This window comes from Heptranchias perlo, chromosome 13 (genome assembly GCF_035084215.1).
Source record: "Heptranchias perlo isolate sHepPer1 chromosome 13, sHepPer1.hap1, whole genome shotgun sequence".
Classification (NCBI taxonomy): Eukaryota; Metazoa; Chordata; class Chondrichthyes; order Hexanchiformes; family Hexanchidae; genus Heptranchias; species Heptranchias perlo.
Genome location: NC_090337.1, coordinates 51,555,829 through 51,564,942, shown reverse-complemented (window position 1 = coordinate 51,564,942; position 9,114 = coordinate 51,555,829). Strand labels below are relative to the sequence as shown.

General features: G+C 40.9%; 1 long non-coding RNA gene across 1 annotated transcript; it reads right to left on the bottom strand.

Annotated features, from left to right (window-relative positions):
* Window positions 1-1,589: 1,589 nt before the first annotated feature.
* LOC137331100 (uncharacterized) lies at window positions 1,590-6,283 on the bottom strand. The gene is made up of 3 exons (XR_010965378.1): window positions 6,248-6,283; window positions 4,061-4,177; window positions 1,590-1,652 (listed from the first exon to the last, which is right to left on the bottom strand). It is a non-coding gene; the product is annotated as an uncharacterized lncRNA (long non-coding RNA).
* Window positions 6,284-9,114: the final 2,831 nt, after the last annotated feature.

Below are 9,114 nucleotides of genomic sequence, written 5' to 3'. Positions count from 1 at the left end.
TGGGTACAGTTCTGGGCACCGCACCTTAGAAAGGATATAATGGCCTTGGAAGGAATGCAGCACAGATTCACCAGAATGTTACTTGAGCTCCAAGGATTAAATTATGAGGACCGATTACATAAACTAGGCTTGTGTTCGCTGGAATATAGAAGGTTAAGAAGTGATTTAATAGAGGTTTTTAGGATTTTGATAGGTATTGATAGAGAGAAACTTTTTCCGCCGATGGGGGAGTCTAGGACAAGGGGACATAGCCTTAATATCAGAACCATGCCATTCAAGAGAGAAGTTAGGAAACACTTCTTCACACAAAGTGTGGAACTCTCTCCCACAAAAAGAGTTAGGATGCAGAGCAGCCATAATCTCATTGAATGGCAAAACAGGCTCAAGGGGCTGAATGGCCTACTCCTGTTCCTATGTTCCTAATGTGCTGAAACTGATCCCAGTAAATTCAATGTTTGCAGATTTATAATGGTTTTCAATCTATACTATGTATCCTTGTTTTTTTTGCATACATATGGTTGTATTATTGGACTGTTACTTCCATCTATGTTATGAAAACTTTCCCCAATCTTTTTTTCTCTTTCTTCCTTGCTGGATACAGCTCTACAGTCACTGGCTGCCCTGGTACCCAAACCAAGCGTTCAACATTCATTTGTGAACAAAACAGTGAAGGCGACTAGACTTTGGTAATCACAGCTGAGCCCAATCCCACCCCTAACAGACAACCACATATGCATACCCCTCCATCTGGAGTTAATGGACAACAAGCAGGAACGGAACCCTGGCTGACCGTTCCCAAAAATAAAAGTATGAATTGATGTATGAAAATCCATTGGTAATATACGCACATTGCAAATCTGCAATATGACATGGCTGCTGATTACAGCGGTTGACTTCATGGGGTAGATTTTCAACTTGTCTCCTGGGTGTAAAACTGGTGTTGTGGATCAGGTGTCCATTATAGAATCCGCTCGATTTTCATTGAAATCACCGATCCACAATGCCAAGTTCGTGCCTGGGCAGCATGTTGAAAATCCACCCCCATGCTTGTCTCAACTTAGTTCAGTGGTGCAAAACTAGATTGACAGTCTGGATGTATGTGTCTGTAAAGTTCAGTATCCCAACAGAGCTGAATGGGATTCACATTCTCAATTCACAGATGTGCAATGTAGCAAAGCTAAACAAGACCCCTTACAAAAGAATATCAATGTGCTGATCTCTGCTGGGGGAACAAAGTGACGCAATTGACAACAGTGTCTTCAGGCCAGGTAGTAGAATAAATTGCCAGGGCCCTTATCATCACCCAGCATCTGCCACCTGAAAGCATGCTGGGTGAGGCTATAATATTAACTTCAGTTTTGTTGGAGTGTGGTGGCAACATAAAATTCATCACAATTCCATTGAAATCTCCGACACAGTAGAGCTGAATGAAAAATCCCATACCAATGATCCTCATTCTGCAGCCCCGTGTGATTCAATCAATTCCTTCCATTTTTTAAAGTTAGTTGCTCACAGCGGGTCTGACAATGCAAGTACCACTTTGCAGTCAATGGGCAGTGTTTAGCTTGCATCAATTCTAGTAATATATGTGGCTTCAATAAGTCCATCTCTAAGGTAAGATGTTTCTTCATTGCTCTCTTGTGTTGCTCTATCTGAAATGTACATGAGATTCACATCATTTTATTACTTTTTGGAAACTAGTCAGAAAATGCATAATTCCACCAAACAATCATAACACAAGTGTACTGCTCTGTTCATTCAATGCCCAGCAGTCAGGGGATCAACATTTCTGTGAAGTATTCTTCTCCTGTATAGTTTGTGGGCAGAAGAACCATTGTCAAGGTTTGGCTGGTATTGAAATTTAAACTATTGATGAGACCTGAATTTGCATCCAAGACCAGGAACGATGCTGAACCACACTATCAACATGAGAGGCCCTCGTTGATGAGCCCATTCCACGTGTTATCTGAGCAGCCACCTCCCTGTTTGAGAAATCGCTGTTCTTTTACATTAATAACATTTTAAAATTTAGTAATGAGGTCACAAATTCAAACAAGAGCCTGAAAACCAACAGAGGATGATTACATAAGTGTTGTTCTTCTACTCACTCTCTCATTTCTGCATTGTTTATAGCAATCTACCAATATGGGACGTGAAGTCTTTAGATTTCAGCGAGGCTTTTATTACCGTGCCACACAAACAAGTGGTCCAGAAGCTAGGAAGGCATGGGGCGGGTGGTTAACCTCAGCAGTGGAATGGAAATTGGCCAAACCAGAGAAAGCAACTGTGCTTGTGAATGGAGATGTGACAAAAGGGTCACAGGGGAGTGCTGGGATCAATGCTGGAGCCATTGCTGCTTACACTGTGTAGAAATGACTTGGAGCTGGAGACAGAAACCGAGCTAAATTTGCAGATGACACCACAGTGGAGGGAGGGATTCAGCAGAAGGAAACCGGTAAACAGGATACAAAAGAATCTGGACAGGTTGGGAAGATGGGCCAATGTGTGACAAATGGGATTTAGTACACACAAATGGAAAGTACTGAAACTACAGAAGGGGAATAGATAGTGAGAATAGTAACTAAATTGGGGAGAATTTCTACGGGATTCTTCCGATCTCCCACTGTAACTTCTGCGTAAGATCGGTGAAAACCATGGAGAAACAGTGTAAATGTCTGTTTACGCCGTTTCTCCATGTTTTCTGCCGATCTTCTGCCAAAGTTATGACAGAAGATTGGAGAACTCCACAAGGAAATTTTACCTTGTGGAGCTGCGGTCTTGATGGGCACAACACAGGAGAAAGATCTGGCGGTTTAGGTGGACAGCTCACTGTAACCAACAGCACAATGTACAGCAACAGTAAGGAAAATCAACCAGATCTTATGGTCAGAGTGATGGAGCACAAAAAATGCCCGGAGGTGATAATAAATCTGTACAAAGCACCAGTATAACCACAACTATTGAACCGTGTTGAATTTTGGTGGCCCAGCATGGCACGGATAACCAGGCATTGGAAGCAGTGCAGAAAAAGGCAACCATGATGAGGAATGAGGAGAGGTTGAGGCACTTGGAGAAGAGAAGGATCAGGGAAGATATTATTCAAGTTTTCATGGTTTGTAAGAGAATACATAAATTGAATCCTGATATGTTCGATTGCCACAAACTCGAGAACCAACGAAAGGGTTCAAGCTTAGAAGAGGATGGATGCACAATTTCAGGCTTAGAGGGTTAAAGGACAGGTTGCATAAATTTGGCTTGTATTCCTTTGATTATAGAAGATTGAGGGGTGATGTAATCGAGGTGTTTAAAATGTTAAAAGGATTAGGGTAGGAATGAGGGGATATAATCTTAACAGTAGAGCTTAGCCATTTAGGAGGGAAATCATAAAGAATTTTTTCACACAAAGGGTAGTAGAAATCTGGAATTCTCTTCCCCCAAAAGGCTGTGGACAATTGAAGCTTTAACGACTGAGATCGATAGATTTTTGTTAGGTGAGGATATCAAGAGATAATGGAGTTGAGGTACAGATTAGGCAGGATATGTATGAATGCCGGAGCAGGCTTGAGGGGCTGAATGGCCTACTTCTGTTCGTATGTTCCTAGATTTAACTGCTTTAGGCAGAAGGTGGTGAATGTGTAGAGTTGACTGTCCAGCGAGGCAGTGGAGGACAGTATGAGAAAATTGCATGGGCAATTGAAAGGTATTAATTTTGGAACCATCCAAATGGACTGATTAGGCTTTTCTAGTTGTGCATTTTATGTTCTTAATCTGCAAGAATAAAATGTTTAGGAGTTCCATGCTTGTTGTTTAATAATTATCATTAAAAATGCTACCCAATAATCAAAATGCTTGACTTTTTAAATATAACTTCTGCATGATTTACAATGCAGTCCATAAGCCTGAAATCACTAAGTATATACACCAGCTGTGTATTTTCTGAATATTTTCAGGAGTACTTTTTGCTGTCTACAAATCTTAGAATACATGGAATAAATAATGAACATCCTTGAACTTCTGCTGAAGCCTCATAGTTTTGTCTAATAATAATAGTTGTACTTACTGCTCCCTTTATCACCAGCAGTCTGTGTTATTTTGTAGCAAATGTATATGATTAAAGCCAAAACTAGCAGCAATAAGGATGCAGCAATGGTGGGAATCATCCAGGGAAGTTTCTGACCTAAAATGGATCACAGAGGGGTTAAAGTTTGTAATGCATTAAAACACTAACAAATCTGTGATGTGACAGATTTAGTGGAAAGCAATTATCAGTTATACGCTAACGTATGTGTATATGTGGATAGATTCAGGCAAAATACAGTGAGTATGTCTGGAACTGTTGTATTGTGTCTTGTTGTTACATGGGTCATTTATTTCCTTAAGCAGAGAGAACGAGTTTAAAACAAGTTTCCAGGGAGTGCAAGAAAAATCAGGAGTAAGTGATCTAACCTACAACTAGAGGCCTATGAGTATTTTCTTTATTAATAATAGCCAATCTCCCATTTTATTGCTCATGAGTAATCTGAGATTTGGAGCATGGTAGTGATGATTAGTTTGTAAGGTGGGGCTGCTTTTAACCTGGTCTGTCTCTTTTTAAAGTCATTGCTCAGGTATTTGGTGTGGAAGTGATCTAAATATAAACATTTTTAGCTCAATTAGAAGTTGGTTGTTGAGGGAAGTTTTTGTGAATCACAACTGTTCATAAACCTTTAGCTGAAGAGACCAAATTACTGAGCTCAGAAAAAACCCCACAGGATAATGATTAGGCTTCTTCCTGCTTTTATATATACTTTTGACACATTGAAGTGTGACTGCACATGCTAGATGCAAGACTTTCCTATATGCACAGTGGAATCCCTCTGTAGTGTTCGCTCTTGGTAGAGTTCAAGTGAATGCATTGCTCAATTACAAAATACTAAAACCGCACTGTATTGAATGTGGTATCTTTACAGCCGCTTTTATTGCTCACTGTAAATCAATTGTGTGGCTAAGTTTGGCTTAGATTGCAGCTTGTAATTTTTACAAGCTGTCTGAGAGAGATGTGTGTTTATGGTAATAAGAGCTTCTGTGGATAGTTTCAGCAGCTGAGAATTGTGGAACACTTGAATTTTATAACCCTTCAATGTTCAATACTATATAATGCTGTTTAGAGTTTTTGATACCAAACATTTTATATCCTAATTTTTTTTAAATGGCCATCTGTATTGCTCAGTGGGAGCTGGTGCCTATTAGGTACTGACAGATCAAGATTATCAAGTAACTAATTAATGTACTATTAACTTCCACTGTAAAAGATCATGAGTCGAAAGTCGATACAGTCAAGTAACTGTATCAATGTACTGTTATTTCCACTCTAAAAGATATTCGTCGGAATTCTGAAATTATTAGTGCATGATTCAAAAGTCAGTACAGTTGTGATTGGAATTCATGACTCATATACATTCAGTGTACCCTGCTCTTTCGTCAAGCCATTTAAAACATAAATAGACTCGAGCTGTCAGCACTTTGGGTACCCTCTCTCCCGAGACTGAATTTACGAATTTTCACAAATGCTGAAACCGTCGTCCATGCCTTTGTTACCTCTAGACTCGACTATTCCAGTGCTCTCGTAGCCAGCTTCCCACCTTGCACCCTCTGTAAATATGAGCCATTCCCCTACTCTGCTGCTCTTATCCTGACTCACACCAAGTCCCATTCATCCCTTATTCGCTGATCTACATTGGCATCTGGCAAAGCCTCGATTTTAAGATTCTCAGCCTTGTTTTCAAATCCCTCCATGACTACACTCCTCCCTATCTCTGTAATCTCCTCCAGCCCTACAACCCTCCGGGATCTCTGCGCTCCTCCAAATCTGCCCTCTTACACCTCCCCGATTTTCTTCGTTCCACCATTAGCGGCCGTGCCTTCAGCTGCCTAGGCCCTCAGCTCTGCAATTCCTTCCCTAAACCTCTCTACCCCTCTCTCCTATTTTAAGACACTCCTTAAAACTTACCTCTTTGACCAAGCCTTTGGTCACCTATCCTAATATCTCCTTATGTGGTTCGGTGTCAAATTTTGTTTGATAACACTCCTGTGAAGTGCTTTGGGATTTTTTGCTACGTTAGAGGCGCTATATAAATGCAAGTTGTTGTTACCTATACAGAATAGGTCCACTTTTTTTTTACTCAGCATATGTACGAAAAAAGTACTTTGTATTGGTGCTCTGTTTCTCATTAGTACGGCTGTAGGAATAGTTTTTACAATTTCTCACCTTCAGAATGATTCCTATTACACAGCTCTGTGGACCATGAATCACTGGTTGCATTACTGACTGGGTTCTCTGCTGTGCACCTGTATTGTTCCTGTTCACTGACATGGTCTATCACTAGTTCTGTCCCATCATATGTTCCATTGATGACTCCAGACAAGGATTGTTTTTCCCAGTGAAATGTGACATTTGTTCCCTTTGAGACAGAGCAGCTCAAAGTGATATTTGGAGTTGAACAATTGCCAGTCATTGTCATCACAGGCTTGGAAACTGGTTCTGAAATAGAGGCAATGGTTAGGCGGTGAATAAAGAGATTTTTCTGAATTTCAACATTTTACATTTCGTATGATTGGTTAAGTTCCAGCAAAGTACAGAAATCTGTAATGTGTTCAACTGGATTGCTGGAAATGCTTTGTCAATCTCTCCTCACAAAACATGAGCCCTGATGTATCTGTATATTTAGGAAAATCTCTGTCATAGAATTATAGAAAGGTACTGCACAGAAGGAGGCCATTCAGCCCATCGTGTCCGTGCCGGCCGAAAAAAAGCTATCCAGCTTAATCCCACTTTCCAGCACTTGGTTCATAGCCCTGTAGGTTACGGCACTTCAGGTGCACATCCAAGTACTTTTTAAATGCACTGAGGGTTTCGGCCTCTACCACCCTTTCAGGCAGTGAGTTTGAGACCCCCACCATCCTCTGGGTGAAAATATTGCTCCTCAGGTCCCCTCTAATCCTTCTACCAATCACATCACTTTAAATCTATGCCCCCAGAGAAGCCCTCACTGACCCCTCTGCTAAGGGAAATAGGTCCTCCCTATCCACTCTATCTAGCCCCATCATAATTTTATATACCTCAATTAAATCTCCCTTCAGCCTCCTTTGTTCCAAAGAAAACAACCCCAGCCTATCCAATCTTTTCTCATAGCTAAAATTCTCCAGCCCTGGCAACATCCTCGTAAACCTCCTCTGTACCCTCTCTAGTGCAATCACATCTTTCATGTAATGTGGTGACCAGAACTGTATGCAGTACTCAAGCTGTGGCCTAACCAATGTTTTATACAGTTCTAGCATAACCTCCCTTCTCTTATATTCTATGCCTTTGCTAATAAAGGAAAGTTTCCCATATGCCTTTTTAACCACCTTATCTACCTGCTCTGCTACCTTCAGGGATCTGTGGACATACACTCCAAGGTCCCTTTGCTCCTTTACACCACTCAGTATCCTCCCATTTATTGTGTTCTCCCTTGCCTTGTTTGCCCACCTGAAATGCATTACCTCACACTTCTCTGGATCGAATTCCATTTGCCATTTTTCTGCCCACCTGACCAGTCCATTGATATCTTGCTGCAGTCTACAGTTTTCTCCTCACTATCAACCACACGGCCAATTTTTGTATCATCTGCAAACTTCTTGATCAAGCCCCCCACATTCAAGTCCAAATCATTAATATATACGGTAATCCTCCAATTAATTCTATAAAGTTACTACAGTTTAAATGGGTTAATATAAAAGCTAGAAATACACAACAGGCTCTGACATAGGAGACATTTTCAAAATGTTAACCTAGCTATTCTGTTTTCAGATGCTGTGTAAATAACAAATCTGGAATAATGAGAAGGAAGCCCACAGAGTGAGCATAGCGCCTTCCTCCCCCTCCACCGAGCTCCTGATCTCAGCTGGAGTGCTGAGTGGAGGCCTCGAACCTCCTCATGGAGGGAGCAATCCCCAGTGCACGCTCTTATGCCTCCCAGTAATTGTCTCAGAGTGACATTGGCAGAGGTTGTGGAGCAGGTCACTTGCTTGGTCATCTTGACTGCAGGCGATGTGAAAAATGGAGAGAAAAGTTTGAGATTTCCTGTCCTCGCAAAAAGAAAAAGTAAAAGGAATATGACACAGTACATGTTTAGAGATATATTTTGAGTTTGAAAAGTTATATTATCAAGACACCTACCAAACACACGCAAATCAAATAGTGTTTCATTTGTCGCTTCAACTGTTGTGCTGTAGCAGTCGAATTGTATTCCATATAGTTTAGTGTCATTAACCTGTACATTGTGCAGCACCACAGAACCATTCGTGCTCCTTTGCAGTCTGTCTTCATACAGGGAGTGTCTGACAGAATCGTTGTATCCCCACGAAGCAAGTTTGGCATGAACTGGGGATTTTGATTGAACTGTTACTTCATATTGAGCTCCACATTGATTGTGTACAGGGAACAGAACCTGTTCTCCCACAATGACATTAATGACTGTACTGAGTATGGCTGAGATCTCTGTCCCACACAGTGTAAGCAAATGGAATACTGGAATGGAAAATAAATGCATCTACATTAAATTGATGAATATTTATATTTCTGAACAACAATTAGCTTAATAATTCTAAAAGTGTATTACCTGAAAGCAGTGGCAACATTCTCACATTTGAGAGGTCCAAGCAATTAGTTCTTTATATCTGTGCTGTATACGGTTTGTATTTTGTTTCTTGTTTGCAGTGGCTGATCACAAAAGAACTTAATCTGTAGAACAGTAAAAGAAATTGTTGACTAACAACACTGCCCTTTCATGGGAATCTAACCTTCTCCCAGTTGGAGTATATTGAGGCATTTTGTTTTTAAAAGTTTTGGGTTTTAAAAGTATAACAATTCTAGGAGGAAGGGACAGCTGAACAAAAAATACAGAGGTATTGGCCCAGATTTTGGTGTGAACATAATGGTGAGGCTAACAGCGCTCACCGTTATCTGTGTGCAAATCGGGCAGCAATTGCCAGTGAGCGCACATGCACAGTCAACTGCGAAAATCCGGAAGTTGCTGTCCAAGATGCGTTGCTACGCTGTAAGCTGTGCGAAAACAGCATCTCACCGTCTGACTC